Source organism: Belonocnema kinseyi, chromosome 3, assembly GCF_010883055.1.
Source record: "Belonocnema kinseyi isolate 2016_QV_RU_SX_M_011 chromosome 3, B_treatae_v1, whole genome shotgun sequence".
Lineage (NCBI taxonomy): Eukaryota > Metazoa > Arthropoda > Insecta > Hymenoptera > Cynipidae > Belonocnema > Belonocnema kinseyi.
Window position 1 is genome coordinate 91,142,774 of NC_046659.1, and position 25,699 is coordinate 91,168,472.

Genomic DNA, 25,699 nt, shown 5'->3' on the forward strand with positions numbered 1-25,699 from the left:
CGAGGGGGGCCGAGGGGAGGGGTCGGGCTAGAATCCACGTGGACACACATTTCTTTAAATCTGTGGAAAATATACTGAAATGAGAAAAGGTATACTCTAGGTATACTCGAACTTTTATATTGTGCTCCCGCACAATATATTTTTTTTCTATTTTTATTTTTATTTTTTCACGACTTTTCCTTTGAAATTCAAATCATGTTTAAGCTCACGTTCATAAGCTAATCTGAATTTTTTGAGCTAATTCATCGCTCCTTTTGGACTTCTTGTAGTCCGGGAGCTCGCGACAATTCTATGGATATCATTTTAGTACTTACTAAAATTTAATATTATTTTGTTTTCATAGTTGATAGTTCGAAATTGGTTGACTGACTAACAGCCGTTACTGCATTTTGCAACAATTTGTCGTTAAACTGGTCAAAAAATCGAGTGAAAAAACGTAATTTTAGTACTCTTGAAACCCACGGGGATAATTGTTTGAATGCTAAGAACTAACAATAAGTTTGACTGGCAGCTTCTTCGTGGTGCCAAAGTTGACTGGCAAACTATCAAACATGTAAAAAATTCGAGTAAAAAAACTTCATTTTATTACTTTTCAAACCCACGTGGAATGATTGTTTGAATGCTAAAAACTAACAAGAAGTTTAACTGACAGCTCCTCAGTGGTACCAAAGTTGACTGGCAGGCTGTCAAACATGTCAAAAAGTCGAGTGAAAAACGTCAATTTAGTACTCTTGAAATTCATTGGGAATGATTGTTTGAATGCTGAAAACTAACAAAAAATTTGACTCGCAGCTTCTAGGTGGTGTTAAAGTTGACTGACAGAATGTCAAGCATATAAAAAATGATAGGATGAAAATTAGAGCAGTCATTTTATAGTACTTCTGAAACGTATTGGGGATGATTTTTTAGGTGCTAAAAATTAAGATCATAAATGATTGGTTGTTCCTCAGTGGTGCCAAATTTGACTGGAAGACTTTCTAGCATGTCGAAAATTCTAGTGAAAAAAACGTTATTTTAGTACTATTTAAACCCATTGAGGATGATTGTTTTGGTGCAAACAACTAACAAAGAATTTGACTGGCAGCTCCTGATTAGTTTCAAAGTTGACTGCCATTTTAATCAGCAACTGAGTGAAAGTTTTATCCTTTTCATTAACTAAAATTTTCATCTATAGGATACTTCTCTAAAACTAATATGTATATAAAAAAGAAACTACAAAAATCTCACTTATTAAGTCAATTCACAGCTTGCAACAATGGGCATTTTGAAGACTAATAATGTCTATATTTTCATCAAATATGCCCACGTGGACAAATCACAGGGGGGGGGGTCCACGACTGTCCATGGGGGGGGGGGGGGGGGGGGGGGGGGCTCAAGAAGTGGTGAAAAATTGTCCACGTGGTATATGGATGGCCCCATATACAAATTGATAGGTATGATAAATAATATCTTGAAATATAAAACAAAAATTGCCTAATTCATTTTTTTTTTCAAGTTTTGTACACAAAATCCGTATTTGATCGGAACACCATAATTTGGAGGAATGCTGGCGCCCACGTGATATCTCGGCAACGGCTTATCAAAAACAAAAAAATAAAAGTTCTTTAGATTTGATTTGAAAGTGGCTACAAAATGACCTATTCATATTAATTTTCACCCAATTTTGTTAATTTTAATCAATAAAAACAAAAATAATTGAAAAAAAATTTTTTTCGCAGTTTTTTGTAAAAAAAATATAGTAAAAATCAAAATTTTAATATGATGATAGGTCATTTTATGAGTAGTTATGTGTAGTCCAAATTTCAGAAGGATCGGCCCACTGGTTCTGGAGAAATCGTGTGGCCAGTTTCTCAAAACGTTGCTTTGATAAAAACGCGTTTGAAGCGTGCGAGTTCGTCGGGTGCTCAGGTACGCCCGGTGCATTATTTTAATTACAGATAGAACAATATTGATTGAAAAAATGAAAATGGGAAAAAATGTTTCGCTCAATTGAACGTTTTGAACTTCAGGTACATAAGATTTATACTTTTCATTCTAATCATATCCACCAAATAAAGCATTCCACCCGGGCCCATTAGTATCTTCTGACATATTTTTCCAGATGTTAATTTTCTCTGCAGGCATTTTCCGCCAGAATTTTATTTTCTCTTTCGGTTAATTTTTCTTCCTCAGGAAAATGAGTTCCTAACCTCATTTTGTTAACGAGAAGCGCAGGACTAAATGCAGGAGGGGAAAAGGGATTGTCATATTCATCCCTGGGTCAAATCCCGCATCTTTTTGTTTTCTATTCTGGCATATTTTGCCGGATATGAATTTTTAACCTTGGACGAAGCCAAGCGCGATTCAGTCACACTCGTCACCCTTTCCAAGTTTCCGTATGAGGGAGGGGGCGTACATATTTAACGATTAAATATGATATCCATCTGCCACAAAGGTCACCCTTTATTTTTTTCTTCTGACATATTTGGTTGAAATGAACCTAGAATTCTTTGGGATGTACTATGAATCCTTTGATATTCTTTGGAATCCCGCCGAAAAAGGAATTAAGTGGACGACAAAATATGCCGGATGAGTAGAATCAAATTCGGCAAAATATGCGGGAAGAGATTTAAAATAAAAAAATTTGGTTTTCAATCATTTTTAATTCGGTAGTGAATAATTTGAAAGTTAAAATTTGTGAGGTATAGAAAAACTTTGAATTGAAAGTGTTAAATAATTTTAGAATGAGAGATTCAAATTGTTTTCTTCTCTAATTTAAATCGTTAAAATTTGAAGGATTATAAATGGTACATAAATTATTATCTTTTCAGAATTATTGAATAATCCTTTAAAATTATGCAATTAAATTTCAAAGTGGAGGGGATGAACAGTATTTTAAATATATAAAACGTTCCAAGTGAAATACTTTTTGATTAGAAAATTCATTCTTGTTTGGTTCGATAATTGATGCATTTTACAATGTTTGATTTTAAAAAGTGGTTAAAAGTTGTACAACTTTCATTTGAAAGATTTAATGCTTGAAGCCTTAAACAGTCAAATTTAAACTGTACATAATTAAATAATTTTGTATTGCAAGTATTTCATTGACTAATAGTCGTCATATTTGAACCATGTCCAGTGATTATTTCTAAATGTGCCGATTTTTTTGTCCCAAATTTAAACTTTCCATGTTAAATTATTTGATTATATGTTTAAGGGCATGTGACGAGTGGGGTACGTGACCAGATTCCTACCTTACTGACACTTTTTTCATGTCCTAACTTATTTTCACACATAGAACCACATAGAGTTGAAAATTTGTATTATAATAAATAAAAAGCACTAAGAAAGATGGGTCTGGTCCTAAATTTTTATAAAGATGGAAACTTTTTTTGTAAATAATTTTTGGTTGCTTTTATGGTGATTATTAAAATTTAGCATCAGACCCATCTTTTTTAGTACTTTTTATTTATCATACCAAATTTTCAACTCTATATAGCGCTTTGTATAAAAATAAGTTAGGAGATAAAAAAGTGTCGGTAAGATAGGAATCTGGTCACGTGACCCACTCGTCCGTAATTTCCAAATTTGGACCTTTTGTATGTGGAATTATGCCGTATTAGATTCGGTAATTTTAAATTTCGTTTATGAATACTTAAGAGCATGTGTTACTTAGAAAATTATCGATTTTACCAGTTTTATGTTCCCCCGGCTTTTTTTCTAGAATAATAAATATTTTGTCTTAAAAATTTGGGAAATGATAGCGAATATGCTAACGGACGTCCCTGCATACATTTTTGTGGGTTAATTAAAAAAAATTAATTTTTCTAAATTTGATTAATTTGCATGGCGCTTGGGAATTAGTATCGATTTTATCAGTGTTAGATTCCCCCGGCTATTTTCCCAGGTTAATAAATATTTTGTCTTCAAAATCTGAGGAATGATAGCGAACATGCTAACGGACGTCCCTGTATACTTTTTTGTGGATTAATTCCAAAAAATTTGATTGTGCTAAAAACGTGTGTGTATATTTCGAGGTTATGTGTGTTACATTTCTATCCCATAATTATTCTAGAGTGCTTACCGGCAGCATCTGTACGACAGAGAACGACATTATCGGAATTATAGAGCTGAAAAAAGACCCTAACCTCAAAATAATGCACATGCATACAATTGTTATTTAGCAGCGCAATCAAATTTTGTTGGCTATTATCCCTCAAAAACAGTCCAGGGACGTCCGTTATGATATTTTATAGCATCTCCGAATTCAGTTTTTAGAAATTTGCATTTTTGTAGGGAAAAAATTGGGGGAACTGTACCCGATTGACCACACGACGAAGTATTATCACATACCCTAACGATTAAAAATTATTCCATTTTTCAGACTCGAAGTTAAGAATTTAAATGACCAGGAAAGATGTTTGACGACAGACAAAGAAAACAAGAAATTACCGAGACCTTTTTTCTGAATCTTGAGTGCATTGATATTTACTGTTATAATACCGTTTTCCATGCGAATTACCTGATTGCAGGATCACTTAACAGAAATGTAATCAAGAATACTGGAAGTGTAAATAAAAAAAATGATCAAATTAAAAAAAAGTAATCATATACTTCTCTAAGAATTAGTCTCTATATTCTATAGCATAAATCAAGGAATATTCTCATGCGAGCCGTACAGTAATCAAGATGAGTCTTAGATTTTTTCCCGATCTGTTTTTCTAACCTAATGCAGCTTTTGCTTACATTTTTTATCCTCTTCTTTATTTACGCCTATTTATCAGAAACGATATCAAAATAGGGAAGCAGATACTATTATTCTTGTTTTTATATTCATTCCTCTTTATAGTTTATGTCTGGAAAAGTAGAATTATATGAATTTAAAATTAACATTTAATTAATCGTCACGTTTATAACCGACAAGGATTCTAAATCAGGTAGTTTCAATTCACTCTTCATTGGCTCTGATTGGCTTGTCATTACTCGGGATAATTGGCACTGAATATCAATGAAGGATTCGTCTTCCAACCGATTTAACAGTGACGTAATCGCTTATTAAATTCAGATTTATGACGAATCCATCAGCAAAATCATGCTGCCATGAAGAAATTTTACAAATGCTTTAAAATTTAAAGCCTCGCTTACTTATCAGACTATCACTGGGACACCGCAGAGAATTATTTATGCCTGAAAAATATGTCGGATAACGGTTAGGGAAGCTCAACAGGATTATTTCATCTTCATTTCCATTTCCATTAGAAGAGGAAAATGCCATTACTTGTTCTCTTTGGCTTCAGGCTGTCGGGGATGATTTTTCCACTACCACTTCATAATCACATTCCACTACTGGCATATGTCCTAGGCGCCTTTTTTTCATTATTGCTTCCTCTTCGATACTAACATTACCTTTTAAACCATCATAAATTTTCAGTTTTCTTATATATCAACTTTCACATTCCTTTGTTAGTGGCTTTTATTTATTTACTCCTGGCAAATAAATATTGAGCGTTCTCAAGTTTTAAACGTGCCTACATCATCCGCAAAATATTGATTATGTATGGTAAAATATAATTTTTAAGAAAAAGAAAGCGTCTTTTGCAAGAAAAGACATGAGTCGAATTATGGGAATTTCGAATCGAGTTTTCTGCGTTGACTAACGAAGAGAAATCGTGACTCAGATGTTCTTTATCGAGTGAAATTTGATATATTGATGATTATTTACCTCTAATCTGAATCTTTTCTCGTATACAAATTGTTCGTACATTACATAAAAATCCATAAAACCTTTTGTAAAAAGTTGATCTCTCCTTTCAATAAAAAGTTTCTCTAAACGGGTCGTTATGAATCAGTTTTTATGTCTTGGTCCAGGTGCGTTATAAATTTTCTCATATTGCTTGTTGATAACATCATGTACAACGTTGAAACAAAAACGAAACACGATTTAGAATCCTCTTATCCACGGAAGTGTTGCAAATGTACCGTGACTCCAGCAAGAAGAATGGAGCTTATCACTCATCGCTAGAAATTATAGTAACCCAGTGACCCGCGGGAGATACTCGGAACCGTTACCGTTGAATAACGTTGCCTGCTTCGTATAGAATATAGATTGTAACAATTTGCCGCGCCAATTCCGCCAACGTATTTTAATAGAAGAACGCGCCAATGCAGTCTCATTTTCATAAAGAACTATGGGAGAAACATGCTATAGTTAGGCACGCAAAATTTACCATTTTTTAATCTAATTCATATTCAATTATTGATCAAAATAATGTATAGGCTGTGGGAACTTAGAAACGCTTAGGTATCACATATTGATTTCCAAAACGAATAATTTTAGGGGAATAATACGGATAATTCTTTAACAAATTATTAAGAAAGCCATAATATTTTGTATAATCCCAGCGAGGCCTTAGGCCAGGAAAATCCTGGAAATCAGGGAAAAGTTAGGGAATTAAAAAAGAAAGACTTGAAAACACCAGGGAATTTCTCTAAACGACAGTTTTAAGTAACTGTCAAGGTTAATAAATTTGACATTTTAAAATTGTAATTCAATATATTTTTATTTCGTTTATGAAATTTTCTATGACAAAAATGTAAAAATTAGGGAATTTCGAAAATAAAGTTTTGTGATCACTCTGTTATAAAATTTTTGCAGTAATTTATTCGCCTTATTTTTATAATTATTTTGCAATTGCTTCCTTCATATTTTTAGTCATTTTTGGTTGAAAATTTATCTGTTTTGTTGGCAATTCATTTTTTTAATTCAATCGTTTCTTATTTGAAATTAAAATATTCCACTGTTTTACAGTAAATGCGCCTTTTGTCTTGAAAGTTCAACAATTTGGATGAATTTTTTTTCTTTACTTGTTAAAAATTCATCTTATTTTGGTCGAAAATTCAACTGTTTTTTTTAATACGTCCTTTTAAATTAAAAATTTATCTTTTATGGTAAAAAGCTAATTTTTTTTCTTTGAATTAACTAGATAAATTTGACATTTTTCATTTTTAATCTGAATTGTTCGTTGCCTTTATAAAAGATTCTATGTTAAAAAGGTTGCAATATTAAAATGCTGGTCTCTAAATATTACAGGCCAGAAAAAAAAATGATTTATGTAAACATCAGGGAGAAGTCAGGGAATTTTCAATAAGTTTTGCGACTCCCAAAATGTTTAAAATCAGTTTTTTTATCTCATATTTTTGCAAATTCTAATAAATTCAAATGACTCATGCATAAAAGTAGTACGCAATATGAAGCAATTTTATAATTTCTTGTTTGATTTTTTTTCAGAAAATAATATGATTTTATACAAAAGCTTAAAATGCGGTATTCTGTTGTAGTTTCAAGTTCCTGGAATTTGAAGCATTTACATTCTAAAATTCTAATAAGTCCTAATCTCAAAACTAAAGTTTATTGACGTTGAAGATGTTCAAAGTACCTGAAATTTAAAAGGTTCTTTATAGATTTAGACGAAAGTTAAATAGTTCTGAGTGAATTCTATTCGACGCATTCCTTTGAATTAAGCCACAGCATGATAAGAATGACATCACTGCCTTTTATCGAAAAACCGATCCGTTAAACTTAAATGTTTAAAGGTGGAAGTCTTTTAGGGAATTTTCTGAAAACGATGCGGAAACCCCTATTTATTTCGTAATTTGACGCTGGGCCTGCCACTGTAAATATTAAATATACAACTACCATTGTAAATCAAATTTTGTTATCCTGGTCGCACGCAATTTAATTCAGTGGAATATATTTTTGATGATACGAAGCTTATGCTTGCATTTGAGACCAGCTTCCTATTTGTATTATCATGCAAATGAGGCGAGAATAAAGAGAGTTATTGACACCTAAAATATATGCACCACTTCAGTCCGATAAAAAATTGTTGAAACAAAAGCATCCTCTTGCATCTTTTGTTTTGAAAGACAGAATTCGAAAAGATATTTGCGTGCACGAAAATATATTTTGTAACAAACAGTATTATTGAACTTCAAGATTAGATTCAGTTTATCTCAAAAGGAAAATGTTAACTGCAGAAATAGTAATTTTAAATGTAGTAGTTATGTGAATGTAAAATTTTTTCCATTTTGATACGTTTTGTGGGGTTAGTCAATAAATTTGACTAAACATTAGTTAAATTTAACTAATTGGTAGTCAAATTTAAGTAATTAATATTCAAATAGAATATTTTTTATTGTATTTGTTATTACATGTTTGAATAAGAATAAGCGTATTTTGGGCTTCTAAAAGTTTTGTATGCTTCGGGTTGAGCGTATATATTTCAGTTTATCTTTCGGATTTATAGCCTTATCTACCCAATCTATTAGAATTCTGTATATTTGGGTTTAACTTTCAGATTAAGGATTTTCAATTTCCATAAGCTATATGCTCAGTTATTAAGGTGACATTGAGTTATGAAAAAATGTCTCTATAAAGTATGTAAAAAGTAAGGTTTGAAGATTGGATTCCTAATATTACTTCTATAGGAAGAATCAATGTTAGGATATAATTATCTATACATATGAAGACGTCTGTTGAATGTGATGATTTATCATATATTCTATTCACTTTTATGATTTAGTCAAAAGATATAATCTTGAAATGATAACTTGATACGTTAAATTTAAGTGAGTGATTTCGGCATTTTTTTGACCGCATATAGTCTTTTATGTTCGATATATAGTACCTTTAAAATAGATTTAGTGATCTTAGAAAACTATTTTAATTAAATTTATTTAAATCTAACGAAAACAAAAAGTATACTAAAAGAGGTATGTGCGCATATGGAATACAAGTTGGAAAGTTTCGGCCTTCAAAAAAAAATGAGGGTCCCATTCAAGTTTCGCGAAAGATCCTGAGAACCTGCTTCATTTGACACTTTTGAACAGCCTGGAAGAACATTTTGTTAAACGGAAAATATTTTTAGAAGTATTATAAACTTGAAAAATGCAACAATCTTTAAAACATCCAATATTTTTTTACTAAATTCTCAAACACACATTTTTTAAACTCTTACTTTGTGTGAATATGAGAGACTAGAGTGCGTATAGTGCTTCAAAATAGCCAAGTTTTAAAATATAACCAAAAAACTTATAAAGTGTAAATCGTAAGGGGGGTTAAAAATAGAAAAACACGTGGCATGAACTGCTTAGAATTCTGGTCCTAATAGTCTGGATATTATACAATTTACAAAATATTTAAACACATGGCCCAATAAACCAATATCCATATAGATTTTATCCAAAAAATATTCTTAGTAATATCTTTATTTTAATTCTTGAAATATTTCAAATAAAATAATCTTTAAATTGAAACACTAAGAGTGAGTCAATCCATCTTTTAATGTAAACCGATTTGAATTTAAAACAAGTGTTTTAAGAAGTGTTATGAAACACTAGTCATTCTAATTTCTATAGCAATTCTGCACTTCAGTAGTGTAAACTGTAAAGTACTTGCGCTGCCATCTTTAACCCAAGAGTTATGCTCGCGTTAATCGCGTAAATGAATACTTTCATGCTTGGGTGTAAATGAATCTATTAACCTTGTTATTTCTATAACATAAAAAGTTTGAAATACTCAATTTTGATAATTATTTTAAGGATAAAGTTCCGAATGCCACATACCTCCGAATAATTTGAAACTGCGTGTATACATGTATTTTGACTCGCTGATTACGAAAATGATAGTGAAAATGCGCGGAAATTTTATTTTCATGGTGAAACCAATGCAAGACCAACAAAAATCATGTTTTTTTTGTGTTTATCGTAGTAAATAATAAAAATTTACGAAAAAGCTTCAAATGAAAGTTGTAGATCTTATAAAACTATAATTTTTTTAAAATACGTTTTTAATCTGCGAGTAATAGTTTTCAAGAAAAACTACGATAAATATGAAAAATCACAGAAGTACAGAACACTGTGTAACGGCGTTACAGAGGTGCCAACATTATTTCTGTGACCACTCACAGCCCCCCCCCCCCCCCCCCCCCCCCCCCCCACGAGACGTTGAAAAGGGGTAGGATTTTGACCAACATTTTTTTCTTTCAACTAGTCACAGGGTTACACCGCTACATATTCTGCTGTATTTCTCTCATTTTTCATATTTGCAACTTTTATTTGAAGCTTTTTCGTAAATTTTTATTATTTGATAAGATAAAAACCATGATTTTTATGGGGTTTTCATGTTTTCACCGTAAAAATCAAATTTGCGCGTATTTTCACTATCATTTTCGTAATCAGCGAGTCAGAAGATATGATTACACGCAGTTTAAAATCAATCAGAGGTATGCACTATTCGGATCTGCACCCTATTTTAAAGATTATCAAAGTGCTTTACCGCGAAATTAGACATTGTATTAAGAAAAATGGATTATACCGCTTATAATAATGGACTATAAAATTTGAGACGTCAATCTATAGAAGCCGTATAATCTAGATATTAGGTTTTATAATGCAGAGTTGTTAAAATTAACATCCATATTAAATGGCTTAATATCAATAGATTGCTGTCTCAAATTTTTATATCCAAGAACATAAACGGTATAATCTTTTTTTCTCAGTGCTGTTATTGAAAATTTCAGAATTACGGTACATTGATCGTAAATGAATTGACAGTAAAACTTGTAGATTACTGGTCTAAAAGAATATAATCAAATCTCTCAGAATGTCATAGGAATAAATCATGGTCGATACCATTATACCATTAAGCCATCCCTTTCGGGGTAAGCGTGACTCACTCGGCGAGGGAGGGAGTAATGTGAGGGAAGAGCGTATAGATTTTTAGACTGATCTAGAATGTCTTTGTTATTTATTTAAATAATACGTTCGTTCCACGACACTGCTCCAGCCCATGTTGCTGATCAATCTCTTTACCAATCACCCCAATGAAGAGCCTCACAAAGCTATCGTGTAAAGCTCCCAACTCGGGCTCATTAGTATCCATGAAATTGATATTTGATGCACAGAAGAAAAATAAAACGAATTGAATGATTTCTTTCGCGAATCGGTTTTATTCAAGAAAGCGGATTGGAAGATTTTAATCGAATGGCGCGTTTCAAATCGGAAGACATTTAAAAGAAAATTCGGTGTAAAACAATTTTTTTTTGAGATTAATGGAAAATAAATACATAAATGAAATATTTAATTTAAAATCATAGTGAATCTATCACTATCGGAAATGGCCACTTGACATTGCAAATTCATTAAGGCATCAGACTGATTCAACATTTCAAATCTGTTCTTTATTTCAGGGTAATCAATTCAATTTTCAGACGAATATCACTTTACTTAATTGGCGAGTTCGAGAAAATGGAAGTGGAAGTTGACAATCTGGAAACAGCACCAATCTAAAATAGGAGCAGGCTCAGCTGCAGATTGCGATACAAAATTCAGTTATCAGTTTAATAAATAAATTAATTAATTAATATCCCCGAGATATTAAAATTCTAAGCAAAAGTAAAATTCTAAACAAAGTTTAATGTAAAAAAGTTAGCCAATACCGAAAAAATCGATTAAGAATTTTTCTATTAAAGTTTCATGGATTTTCCAACTCTGCTTTGGATAGCCATTAAAAATCGGATTTGTAGGGCATTTCTTTAATTGTTATTAATTTTAAGAAATATGATAGCTAAAACGTTGAAAAAATGATTCATAAGTTAAAATTTTTATTTCAAATTCAAAAAATTTATTGTATCAAAAATAGATATTTCGATTAAATTTTTTTACCACGATTTGTATTTAATTCTTTAAGAGTTTTTTTAAATTAAATATAACTATTTTCGATAAAAATGATCGAAATCTGTTTCTGTACCGCCATTCTTCATACAACAAAAAAATTAAATAAATCGAAAAGTCAATTCTAAAATATTATTAACGGCTTGAAAGTGTGAAACTTGTACTTGATGAGAATACTTTCATGGTTACTGAAGATGAATTTATTAACCTATTAATGCTAACAAATGACATTAAAGCATAAATTATTTGTTTACACTTATTTTATTTGTAAGATGTTTATTGCTTATTCCCTCGGTATATAAATTAATATATAAAATATAAATGCTATTTAATACATTTAAAAGTCGTCTCAAAAACATTATACCCAAAGATCATTGTTATCGGGTTTACAGACGCGAGTTACTTTTTATAGATCATTGAAAAAATAATGGCAATAATAATTAATTAACATAAAGAAAGTTTTCTTTATGGATTTTAAGGAAGTGACAGTTTGATATCGACCAACATTTTTTACGCATTTCATTTACTTTCATTCACACTTTCTATTACATAAATGCCAAAGAATCATCTTTGTTTAATACTCGATCGATACAGTGATTCTCCACTGTATAATCATAATATTTTTCATTAAAAAAGAGTACTTAAATTTTTACTAAAGATGAGTTAAATATCTTGAAATTGGCTTGTAGTAAATTCCGGATTGCAACAAAATCCCTTTGTAAACTTTTCTTTGCGTATAAAAACAACCTTTCACCTATGTCCTAAAAAATCAATTATCTCAATGCAAAAAATTTGTTTTTCTGAATTCATCGCAAACCTCCGTCTTTACGCAAACCTTCGTCTTTACGCTGGCCAGATGATCTGGCCTGGGCATGGCCAAAAGTGTAACTTTTTTTACATTCTCATCATTTATGATGGAGAAAGTATTAGAATTGTCGGAAATTTGACATCACACTTTTTCAACGGATCTACACGTTTCAAGACCCCCTGAATCCGAAAAATCAGGGTTTCATGATCGCGCCTGTCTGTCTGTACGTCCGTCCGTCTGTCCGTAAACACGATAACTCTCGAAAAAATGAACGAATCTAATCCATCTTTGGCACACTTTTTCTAGGTCCTAAAAGAAAGGACGAGTTCGTTAACCAGCCATTTTTGATAAAAATTCAAAAAGTGAGCGCATTTTGAAAATTTTTGAGACCACTTTTTTCTGAATTTGAAAATTCTATGTACGGATATTTATAATATTGAAAAGAAAAAACAATTTATCCTTAGGACTTTTTTCGATAAAAAGAAAATTCTCAGAGTTATAGCGTTTTCATAATTTTTTTAATCAACCGAAAATCAAAATTTGAAGCCGAAAAACGCACGATATGAAAAAAAGTCAAGAGAAGAAAAACATTTCTATTTGAAATCCCTACAAGATTATCATAAACAATTTTTGTATTTTCTTCAAAAATCGAAAATTCAAATTTTGATTGCACAAAAAATAATGAAAAATAAAAAATTCCATTTTGTGGACAAACTATGTAGGATACAAAAAAAGATGAATTAACAAAAATGGTTATCCCAAAAAAGATCTACAATTTCGTTAAGAATCACTACCTGATAGGACGCGTACTTTTTGTTTTATTCGTGAAAAAGAACGTTGAAAAAAGTAAAATAAAAAAAATGTGTGGAAAAACGACAAAAGTTACGAGAGAAAAAATCCAACAAAACCTGTTTACAAATGTCTCTCGGAAATCGAGCGCGCAGCGTGAGTGTCACGATGAGAATGTGTACCTCAAAGCCTACAGAGCTTTGAGAAACTTAATCTTTGACTATACTTAATTAAGTAGACAATTCAGAATATGAAGACGCGTATAAATACTGCCATCTAAAAGAGATCTTTTTGATAAAGTTTTTTTCAAGCATTCCAAATGCAAAGAATAAATATCCAAGCGCGAAGCGCGAGGTGTAATTATATTCGAGCGCGACGCCCGAGATTCAACCGTCGCACGCCCTAGGCGCGCTCAAACTTGCGAGCGTAGGATTACCATTCAATAATATAATTATCATTCTTTTTCAAAACGCTTATAAAAAAATTCACAGTTGAAATTTCTGGTAATATAAGTTCTTTTTTAAGGCGAAATCACTTTATCTTGAGAATTAAATTTTTGCCGAGAAAAGGAACCGTATAGGTTAAAAAAAGGGCCCATTAATTTTGTTCTTGACAATTATTACGGGAATAAACTAAATTAATTACTTTACTATACGGTAGCGAGACATGGACTTATCAAGAAAAAGATAAGAGTAAAATTAACGTAATTGACATGAGATTCATGCACATAATATGCAGGAAAACTCTGATGGACAAAGTAAGGAGATAATTCTAAAGGAATGTAGTGCAGAAGAGACACTATTAGACACATGGGAAAGAAATCGGTTAAGATGGTTCGGGCATGTTGAAAGAATGCCAGACGAACGACTAACGAAACAAGTGTATAAAGGTTAAGTAAATGGCAGCGTGCCCAGAGGTAGACCGCGGAAAGAATGGTTAGAATGTGTGAATGAGACCCTAGTTAGAAGAGACATAAGAAGTCACAGAAACACAAGAGTCTGCATGAAAAAATGCATGGACATAAAAGAAGCTTGAGAAGTATGCCAGGACAGGAAAGTATGGCGGCAAATAGTTAATAAAAAGAGTGTCAGTAGAGTGAACGACGCCTGAAACAAAGACCTTGGCTATTAATGGACCCAAGTGGTGAACCTTACATAACGACTTTGTAAGGATCTTCACTTGGGGTGATTGCTAGAGAGAATGATCAGCAACCTGGGTCGGAGATATGTTGCAGAACGAACGTGTTATTTACATAAATAACACGAGAATTCTGGATCAATCTGAAAATTTTCTATTCCTTCCTCACATTACTCCTTTCCCCACCGAGTGAGTCACGCCTACCACGAAAGGAAAATGGCTTAATGGTATAATAATTAAACCGTGGCCCCACCCGGTTTACGATTAAAAACATTTTATCAACGTTATTGTCGGTAAAAATATTAACATCATATCAGATTTTGAGGACTCCAAAATTCACTTTAAAAAATATCCTTTATAATGGTTGAAATATCATATTGTACTCTTTTGCAAACATAGAATTTGTCCACTTTCACATACCGTGTCAAGTCATTCGAAATGCACAATATGATATTTCAACCCCTATAAAGTGTGCTCTCACAATTCAAGGCTATCTTCTTAAATTAACCTTCATTTTAATTTTTTAACTTTTTGGAACTATACTCATGTTTCTGGGGTTTCCTTTTCTTTTTCATATTTACAAAATCTGTAAGCTAAGTCAATATTGCATTGGGTATGCTCCTAATAAATATATAGGTGTCCTCAAAAAATTATATTTCTGAAACAAAAATATATTTTTTGGAAAATGTGAAAAACAATTGAAGAAAACTCCTGGATATTATTGGAAATAATTTTCTCTCCCTCATTTACAATCTAAAATATATTTATTTGCTTAAAAATATAATCTCATTCTGCAGCTTTGAATTTCTAAAGTTGTAAACATACTAAAAAAGGAATTTAAAAATAGGATTACAAGGATATTTTAACCAATTTTCTTTTGTAATTGAAATAAAAGAAAAGCCGATTTTAAAAAAGGTCCCGTTCAATTATTTTAAATTTAGTCTTACATTTTTGTAGGATGTTAAATAATTGTAATAAATACGAAAATCAATTTACAAACAAAGTTCAGTTCAAATTTGTTCCACGCCGTGTTTTAGTGGCAACACTTGTACATTATTTTAGAAACTTCATCTTCAGTTTATCTAAAATTCCTGGACTTTTTCAGGTTTTCCCTGACATTCCCAGAATTCCTCAACCTGCAGAAAACTGTGTAATTCAGCAAAATAGGTCTCAATTGAAGGCCTCATTATCAGAGTTTCGGAATAGAGTCTGAAATTCAGATTTTGCTTTGAAGCATTATGCAGTTATCAAATAAAAAAAAACGAAAAATCTTTCATTGCTCTCAATTACAAATTTCAAACCGCATAAATTAGATTGGTTCCTATTAAAAGACCATTTAAGGAAATCCTTCACTCAATAATAAAACTCTCGATAAAACCTGGTTCAATGTATGAGTCAAAATTGTCATTTGAATGAATTGAAATAAAAACTGTGGTCCTAATTGAATTAAATTTTCGTTGATTGATTGATTCAAATACCTTACGCTGGAAGTATGAAGTATAAAATAAAATATAACTTACAATAAAGTGGGGATGACCTTGTGAGTTCTCGCCGATTTTGGGGAATTTGATCGTCGGTCCATTTACTCTCCGAAGACGTCCTCGCGGTTTCTCGCCCTCCGCAACTTCGTCATCGTATCTCTTTTTCCTTGTATTTTATGTCCTCGTCATCAAAGTCATGTGCTGTATCTTCAATCCAGGCTTCCGGAGAGAATTCTGAGAATATAGCTCACAAAGAGGACGATCGTCTGAAGCCGAAGTGGACCTCGTCGAGCCAATCGGTACAAAAATGGCGAACCGGCACCAGCTGCAGCTTCAGGATTAGCCGGATATGGCTCTAAGAATCCCTGCAGAACTTTCTTCTTCTCCTTCCCTGGCGACGACGATTTTCCAATTGGGCATCATTGGCCAACTACTCGATGTTCACTAACCAACTATCATTTGTCACCGTTAACTTTAAAAATGACCAATTAACAATCCCCTCGATCTTCTTTCTATACCAGGATCATGTCCAATCAACCCCTCGTCCGTTTTTCACCAAACCGGCAGGTGATTTTCGCGATAAATACACAAGGGTTGTCTCACGTGACGCACAGATGACTTCCCGGATGATACATTCTGTCCCTATTTTTATCCTATCTGCTCTGACGGACCTTTTAACAGATTTGTTTATCACTCTTTCACGTAAACATCGCAGATGCTTTTTAAGTTTTTTTTTGTATGATTTAATTTGATATTTTAACTTTTTTCTTGTTTTTTGAAATTCTTCTTGCTCCTTTTGCGCGACGAATTCTGCGAAAGAGGAGAAAGGAATTGAAGGTCCTCTCTCTATGGTTTGAGTTCCAAGAATCCGAAATTACCCTTCGCTCGCGATGAGACCCAACTTCTTTATCCTGATCTTTTCACATGTTTTCGCAAAATTTGTCGAAAAGTGTAAAGAGATTGGATGGTAATTTAGATATCACAAGGCACGAAGATCACGACACTTGATTTTGGGAGAACATCACACTGAGGGAGATTGAGATTAATTTGAATTGGCGCTCGAGGGTATTCAGTAACTGTGAGAAGCACAGCAACCTCTTCGTCTTGCGGTGTCTGGCCGCAAACTACCGATGGGGCGGACGCCGGACGAAGTTCTATCGTCGACTCGAGCGAAAGGAGGGTTCCAACCGAGGTTCTATCGGAATGGCCAGGAACGGCTGGTCAGGTCGTCTGTCTTCGTTGAATTCCCGATGTTGAAATGGGTTCGAATGATCGACCATAGTGGATGAGACGGTGCGAGCAGAATGATGAGAGAGATGCTGATCGAGAAACAGAGGGAGACAAGAGAAATGCAAAGTCACGATATGGCCACTTTTGCATTTTAAGTGCCCATTTACCAAGCAACAATGTTTGGTATTTCAACTTAATCAAAAATGTTGGAAAGGCTCTGAGAAATTTTAAATGCGTGAAGATTACGATATGCATCGAGCTTCCTCAAATCTTCGTTAAGTTTCATCTGATACCAGGTACCCACTTAGGAGCTATCCATACTTAACCAGTTAGAAAATCCATCTATGTTTAGTTAAAAGTTCATTTTTTTATTAAAAATTCTACTATTATATATTAATCTCGTTGGATTACAAATTTTACTACCTGGTTAAACATTTAATAATTTGATAGAAAATGCAACTATTTGGTTAAAATTAATTTTGTTGTTGAAAAATAATGTTTTAAAATAAAAATATAACTATTTAATTTTGTGTAGAAAGTATATATCTTCCTTACTTGAAAATTAATGTTTTGGATGAGGATTCTATTATTTTGTTGAAAATTCTTCGTTTTTTGTTGAATTTAACTGTTTTTTATATAAAATTAAAATATTTGTTGATTGACGATTGATCATTTTCGTTAAAAATCAACTATTTGGTTTTAAATTAACTTCTTGGATTCAAAATTCCATAATTTGATTTTCATTTGCTTCTTTCCGTACTGAAAAATCTTTCTTAATTCAAAATTTGTCGTTTGGTTTAATAACTCATCTCCTTTAGTTAAAAATACAAATGCTTAATAATTATTTTTTAAAAATTAAAATGAATTCTATTAATTAAAAATGTAACTTCCTTTTTTGTTTTAAAATTGATCTTTTTCGGTTAAAAATTCAAGTATTTGATTGAAAATAAATTTATTTTGTGAACATTTTTTCTTTTGGTAGAAAATTAATCCTTTTGGTGTGAAAATTAAATTATTTCCGTTGAAGATTCAAGCAGTTGGTTGAAAATTAATTTTTTTGTGAAATTCATATTTTTGGTATAAAAATTGAACTGCATTGTGGAAAATTCCTCTTTTTGGGTACAAAACTCAACTATTTGCTTAAAAAATTCTTTTACTTGGTTGGAAAATAACTTTTTTGTCGCATATTTATATTTTTCAGTCGGAATATCAAATTACTTTAAAAAATTTGATTTTTAACTTGAAAATTTAACAAGTAGGGAGAAAAAAAACTGTTTGGTTAAAAGGAAACTTGATTGTGGAACATTCATATTTTTTTGAAAATTCAGCGAAATAATACGCAGGTAAGTCGGAAAAAGCATTACATGTGGCGTGGAGGGTGGAGGGGGGGGGGGACTGAAGTTGTCGGAAACTTACGTAAAATAATTTGTGCACATGGCCCTTTGATGGAAATTTCATCTTCTTGGTTCAAAATTTAATATTTTGGTAAAACAAATCATTTTTTCATGTTATAGTTCAACTACGTGTTAAAATTTGAGCATTCGTGGATATCATCTATTTCGGCGATTTTTAACGCTTTTAATAGCAATATAAAATGTTGTTCAGCAAGGCTTCGATTTCACGTAATTTCCATTTATCATAAGCTTTTTTGGAAAAAATAAATATTTGATCTTCAAAAAAGAATGTGAAAAAGAAAGTGTACGTCTTTCCCTTAAAGAGCTTCTAGATTTAAAAAGTAGAACTTTTATTTTTTATACATGAAAATGAGCGTTGGCTGAGTTTTTTTCGAATCTGTGTACTTTCTTAATTTAAATCAGTGAAATTTTACTGAGAATCAGTGACCTACTTCTGGCCATTTGAATCAATGAAAATGCACTAAAATTTCAGTAGCTTTCACTGAAATTTCAGTAATTTGTTCTGATTTCTCAGTAGAAAAAGTTACTGGAATTCAAGTAAACCATGTTTCACTGATCAGTCAGTGAAAATTTACTGAATTATCAATGAAAATCCTATCTGACTTGGTTCAGTGATTGATAAGGCCCACACCAGTTTTTCTATTTTCAACCAAATAAATTAAATCATGGTGGGACTAAACCGGGCATTAAAATATAAATATTGGTCAATAATTTATTATAAACATACTGTCGTTGTTCCAAATTGAAAATACTAAAATTTCTCCCACATATGCATAAAGTACAAAATTGGTTTGTTGTGTTTTGTAGAGGTTTGCCCCAAGTCGGGAATTAACAAGATACTCTGTTACGTCACACATCTGTTATTATTTGTCAGCTTCACACGTCATGTATGGTCTTTGCCGTTTTACCCGACTAGGGCCACGTCAGAAGTAGGGAAGAATGGTCAGTGTCTTATCAGACCTACATCTAGATTTCTGCATGGGCTGATTCAAATTTAAGAAGTCCTATCTGCTTTAATGATTTTGAAGCCCTTAAATATCAGTTAAGGCAATATTTTTCACTACTTAAAAAGAAATTGTGCTAGATAAAAAGGTTTTCGTCAATGAAAGATAGCAAATTTCACTTTCTTAGCTTAAGATTCTTATAGAAAAAACCTCAAGCCTTCTTTCTAGGACATAAAATGTAAAAAAAAGTTTCCTTCGAAAAAGGAAAATTAATTTCTGACCTGTATTTTGAAAGTAATTTACTTATTATTTCAAAAATTAGGTAAGACCAATGAAAAGCGCGTGACAAATCATATCGGAACTATTGTAGACAACAGTTTTGTTATTACTATTTGAAAAATCCTACTTTTAAACTCAAATCATTTTAATGAAAAAACCAAAGTTTTCTTTTGAGATAAAAAAACGAAAAGAATGTATTTTGTCAACAACAAAAATCTGATTTAAACCTTCATTTTTGAATCTCTAATGATTCTTATCCAAAAAATCTTATGATTAGTGGAAAGATCGTAAAAACCCATCAAAACTGTATTGGACAACATGTTTTCAGCAAAATGAATCTATTTTCAATTAAAACTTGGCTGAATTTAAGCCTGAATTAAAAAATTCTGATAATTATATCTTAAATTTTGACCAATTATTCTGAATTTAATCCAACACAATTCTAAGGTTCCGCAATTTTTAGATAAGTGTTATCTGTTACTATCTTCTATTTTGGTGTAGAGAATGGTATACACCCAGGAAGAAGTTTTGTTGAATCAAAGAAACTTTCTTTAAATCAAAGAAATTCTAGTATTCATATGCGGTCAAAGAAACATTTGTTTGATTTAAAGAAATTTTTTTGTTAATTTTTTAATTCGATTTCAAGACATATTTCGTTAATTTAAACGAAAAATTTCTTTAAATTAAAGAAATATTTCGTTCCTTCAAACCGAACATTTCTTTGAATTGAAGAAATATTTGATTGGTTCAAATGAAAAATTGCTTTAAATCAAAGAAATAACCATTTTTATTTGAGCTTTACATTTATTTAAATAAAATAACTGTTTTGGTTGCAAAAAGAGGACAGGTTATAGATTAAAATGAGTATACATTTTCTTTAAATCCAATATAATGAATTATAAATAAATTAGCTTTTTCATGAAGCCAATAATTCCATAGTCAAGTTAAAACTGTAATAATGCTAATTAAATACAAGCAAAAAATTTTCGTTTTTCTTAGCATTTGAATATTTTTTCAATAATCGGATTCGACAACTGGAGTTTCAAGCAACTTGCATGGTCTATTTGTTAACCTGAGTAAAAAATTTATTTTCATATTTTTTGTGTGTAAATAAATTTTATTATTTCCTAATTTACAATTCTTCACAACAATTTAAGGTAAAAAGATCAATTGTGACGAAATTGTGCACAGAAATAACAACAATTTATATAAAAGCTGGGTTAGGTCGTGCTGTATATTAGTATCTACTTACACGATTAACACGGTAGAAAGCTGCTATGCTTTCTGCAAATCCCTACGATGCAAGGATTTTACGCACTTCTTTATCACACACTTTAGCGATTTAAAATGATTAACGAAAGACGCGATAACATAAAATAATCAAAGTGATTTGTTCTGCGCAATCTCGTGGCGCATTGGTAATGTGGATTCCTAGTAACTTTTTTGAATCAAAAGAATTTTGTTTTAAATGAAACAAATAATTTCTTTAAATTAAAGAAACGACGTGACGTCATTTCTTAAAATCAAATAAATTTTCTTTTAATATAAAAATATTTTTATGTTGAATCAAAAGAACCTAATATATGTGTGTGTGTGTGTGTGTATGTTTGTTTGTGTTTGTTGTAAACGATTTAAATTTAAGATGCATTTTTCAATATGGTTATAATGCAAATTTGAACATTATTCGTATGGCAATTTTTTGTTATTCGATTAAATTTATTAGTTCATAAATTTGCCTTATCAGAGTCGTATTTCCTCATATACTACCTATGTTACTCCAAATACATACACACATGAATATTACATAAGAGAATAAAAATTGGATAGAAAAACGTTCGCCTTTTTGACCTTCTTTATTATAATGACACTTGGTTTTAAAAATCCCAAATACTTAATTTTCTTATTTTTTTTTTTAATAAGAATTGAATAAAATAAATAAAGTTTTTTATTTATATTTTCTTTGTAATAAAAAACTAAATTTATTTCTTATTTAAGCTCACAATTGAGTAGAGGTGGTAATTAATTTTGTATTCTTTTTGAAATTTGTATATAATCACTAAAAAATTAGCAGCACTTTGGTTTAAGTAAAAGTTACGAATTTCAAAAGACAATAATTTTAAAGAAATAGATCGTTTCATAACCCACGATATTATTGTTATGTGTTTGAAAATGTTGATGTGACTTGTTGATTTTGGGTTCCAATAAAATTGAAATCAATAAAATTGCGTTAAAAGTTTCGCTGATCAGCATTGTTATTAAAATTATCTAGAATTTTCTTGTCCATTAAGTTTGTTTCCATAATTCCAGAAACAAAAATTCTCAGAAGGACATAAACTCGGTGGCCATAATTTTAGGTTCCGGTGTAATTGATACAGTATAATAAATACAAAATATTCAAACATACACAATTAATTTAAATAATTTTACGTATACAATATTATAGTAACAATACAATTTACCTAATGATCACTATTTCAATCTTACAATTTAACTAAATAACGCATTTCCATGCTTTTATTTATCTCAACAAACAATTCAAAGTACACGTGATGAGTATTGCCTTATATAAATTAATTATCAACTGATTATAATTATGATATCATAAATTGAAAGCAAAAATGTTGGCACATTTGTCCAAAGTATAGCGTAGAATCCGCTAATAATATACCGCATAATGTGAGCAAATCTAATTTTTCAAGTTTAATTCTATCATCAGTCTATAAAATCTCTGAGTTTCCAATTCCAATGGAAAATGGTACTGAGGAATAGTAAACATATTTTCCACATTTAATATCGTTGAAGCGAATTGATTTCCAACAAATTACAGTCTCATGTAGCATTAGCTAGCAATATTTGCCGAAGGCCTGTGTACACGAAGACTGTGCACTATGAAGGCCTTCTGTACTTTCTGGACCCTCATACGGGTGAATCTCAAAGTGTGGCGAACAAAAAAGCATCCAACCGGTGTTCTTATTTTCTCCTCCCGAGTGCCGACTCGCTTCTTTTTCATTTTTGTTTCATCTTTCCTCTTCTTTATCTCTGTCTATTTCAAAAAGAACTTCTGCCGTTCGTTGGAAGACTTTACGGAGAATACACGCAAGGGTAAAGGCTTGAAGGCGTGTAAAGAAAATAAAAGAAGAACTGAGAGAATTAATCGGCAGAGGGAGAATTCTCTCATTTTTCTCTGCAATTGCGAGAATTCAGTCGATTTTATCGACGTTCCAGGTCGAATGAACGGCTTCGTTTTCTTTCAAATGTATATTTCTTTTCTGGATATAAAGAGTGCTTGACTGAATTTCGACTAAAAGATTTCTGTAACGTCGACTAAAGTCTATGAAACGCCTTTTTTTTTTAAATTTCTCTATAGACTTGCCTTTGATCAATTTTCTGAAAAGCAGAGAGTTTTTTTTTTAAATCTAATTTTCAATTACGCGCTCATTGACATCAAAAGAATTTTACTTTTGCATTTTACGTTTTTATTTCTTCGAAGTTGAAAATAAATAAATCAATGCTTTCTACTTTCGGTGCATGTAGCCATGTGCAAAATAAACAGTTGGATTACATTAGGTTGAACTCGTCTTTACTTTTATTTTAAAAATGCACATTAAGAGTTTATTTTAAGAAATAATATGCTGTAATATATATAGATTCTGAGAACAATTTGCATAAGTTGAACATTTAATGACACGTGGAAAATTTTTTATGATGATAGGAAACATTGGTATAGATTATACAAGGTAAAAACTATTTACATAATTCTGCGGGTATCATCGGATTCCTACATAGTTTTTTTGACAATAATATTAAGGGAATTGCTCCATTAAAAGAAAACAAGTTTTTCTGCAGGAAGCCAGTTTTTTAGCATCTTTCTATTACTGATTGATGATATATAATATAAATGCATCGCATGTAGACGGAAACTAAAAAACTTAATATGCACTGTCACGAGGATCCGTTGTTTGTTATTGTTTATTAGCATGAGAAATCTTGACGAAATGACAAACATGCAATACTAAAGAAGTTACAATTCATACATATTAAATTGAGTTGCAAAAATTACGAACCCTCCAAGTCATACATTTTTTGTAACAGGGAAGTATTTTTGTTTGAGGAGCAATATTCTAAATTTATATATATGTAAAATGTACTAAAGGAGTATCAAAAAATGTTTTTAAAGTTAAACATTTATGTAAGCAATTGGAAACTAGAAACTTTTTTAATTACATTTTTTTTATAAATCAATAGAATTAAATGGAATGGAACATTAGTAAAGCTGGGACAATTCTTAGTAACTCACCCTAAGTTACTCACTTGACCAGAAAATTATCGGGAATTTTGTTTATATTTCTCAATATAAAAACTTCAAATTTTATAAAATAATGGTTAGTTTAAACTTCAACAGCAGCATATAATAAAACTTCCTTAATAGTAAAAAATATCTGTAAGAAAATATAGTATTAAAATCCAAATATTTTAGTTACCAACAAATTTTTTATTTGCATAAACGAGACAAGATTTTTAAATTCGGGAATTTTATCCAGCGATTATAGTGGCCACATTTAGTTTGTAAATTTGATGCTTTACCATTTGAATGTTTCATTTTAAAATCAAATTGAAAATTCAGAATTGTTCAATTTTGGCTGGCTTTAATTTGCAGTTAAGTTTTAATTACTGTAAATGAAAAAATCCGCAGCTTTAATAGTTTGAACCTATTAATGTCAATGACAGGGAAAATTTTTTGTGAACCAGGAGAAAATCGGGAGATGACCTAGAAACTTTTTCTGTCGATAAAAATGGCCATATGACAAATATAGTAGTATAACTTGAAAGAAACTCTTAATATTTGTTGCGGTTAGGTAAAATATGCATTGCGTCAAGTTAAAAATACATAATTACACTTATCCATATTTGAGTCAATATATTAAACATGAAGCAAACTCCATAAAATCTTTTGTAATTGGACGAACTACTAAACATATTTGAGAGAAATTCCTATGTATTATTTTTATGTACGCAGAAAAGTGAGTATATATATTTCATATTTTTACCCCGCAGTAATATTTCGCAATATATGCTTCTGGTCTTGAGCTCTGTAATAAAATTACATTATGTGTTCATTTTCACGTCCGAGTGAAATCCCACCTTCCGGCGTATCTTCATGAACCACAGCATGGTTTTTACTATAGTACTTTTTTTATCAGCTTTCCTGTAAAAATATATTTTACGCCTCCCAAGGCTGAACAAATCCGTCCTTTTCAGTTAATTCATATTTTTTTCTTACGTACTTGTCGTAATAGGGGTTTTGGAAAATGAAAAATATGTCACAAATATAATCTGTTGAAATAATATCTCATGTAAAACCGGATGAGAGCTGAAGTGAAGATAACAATAAAAGTTCGCCCTAAAAAAAAAAAATGTATAAAATTATAGAATCTGATAGCCTCTCTATCGATAGAAAACATGAAATTGATTCAAATTCTGTACATTTTGGAAAAATTCGACTAAAATCTATCAAGAAGTGGAATTTAAATAAAATTATATAACCACATTTGATAGGAATCCTATAAAATTGAATCAAACAATTTTTGCGAATCAAGTTCTGTCAGCAGATTTAATAAAAATCCTATCTAATTCAATTAAGTGAATTTTACAAATCAATATATATCAGCACATTTGATAGACCTTTCGATCAAATTTTGTCCATTTAGAAACCCTATCATTTTCGACCAACATATTTTTATTAAAGGCTTATCAAATCTTATCAGTGCAAAACATACATAAAATTTGATGTTTCGAAGTCTAGGCTATTTCTAGACAATTTTATCGTTTGAGAAATCGTATACTTTTCTATAAACAGTTTTTAATTTTTCGAAGTTTTTATCCGTTGAGAAATCTTAGAATCTT

General features: G+C 31.1%; 1 protein-coding gene across 1 annotated transcript in view; it reads right to left on the reverse strand.

Moving 5' to 3' along the window:
* Nucleotides 1-17,086, reverse strand: part of LOC117168861 — a 52,579-nt gene extending 35,493 nt beyond the window's left edge. Inside the window, exon 1 of the mRNA XM_033354731.1 lies at nt 15,967-17,086. The gene's annotated coding sequence lies outside the window, so the exon portion shown is untranslated. The remainder of the gene's footprint in view (nt 1-15,966) is intronic.
* Between the last annotated feature and the right edge of the window lie 8,613 nt (nt 17,087-25,699).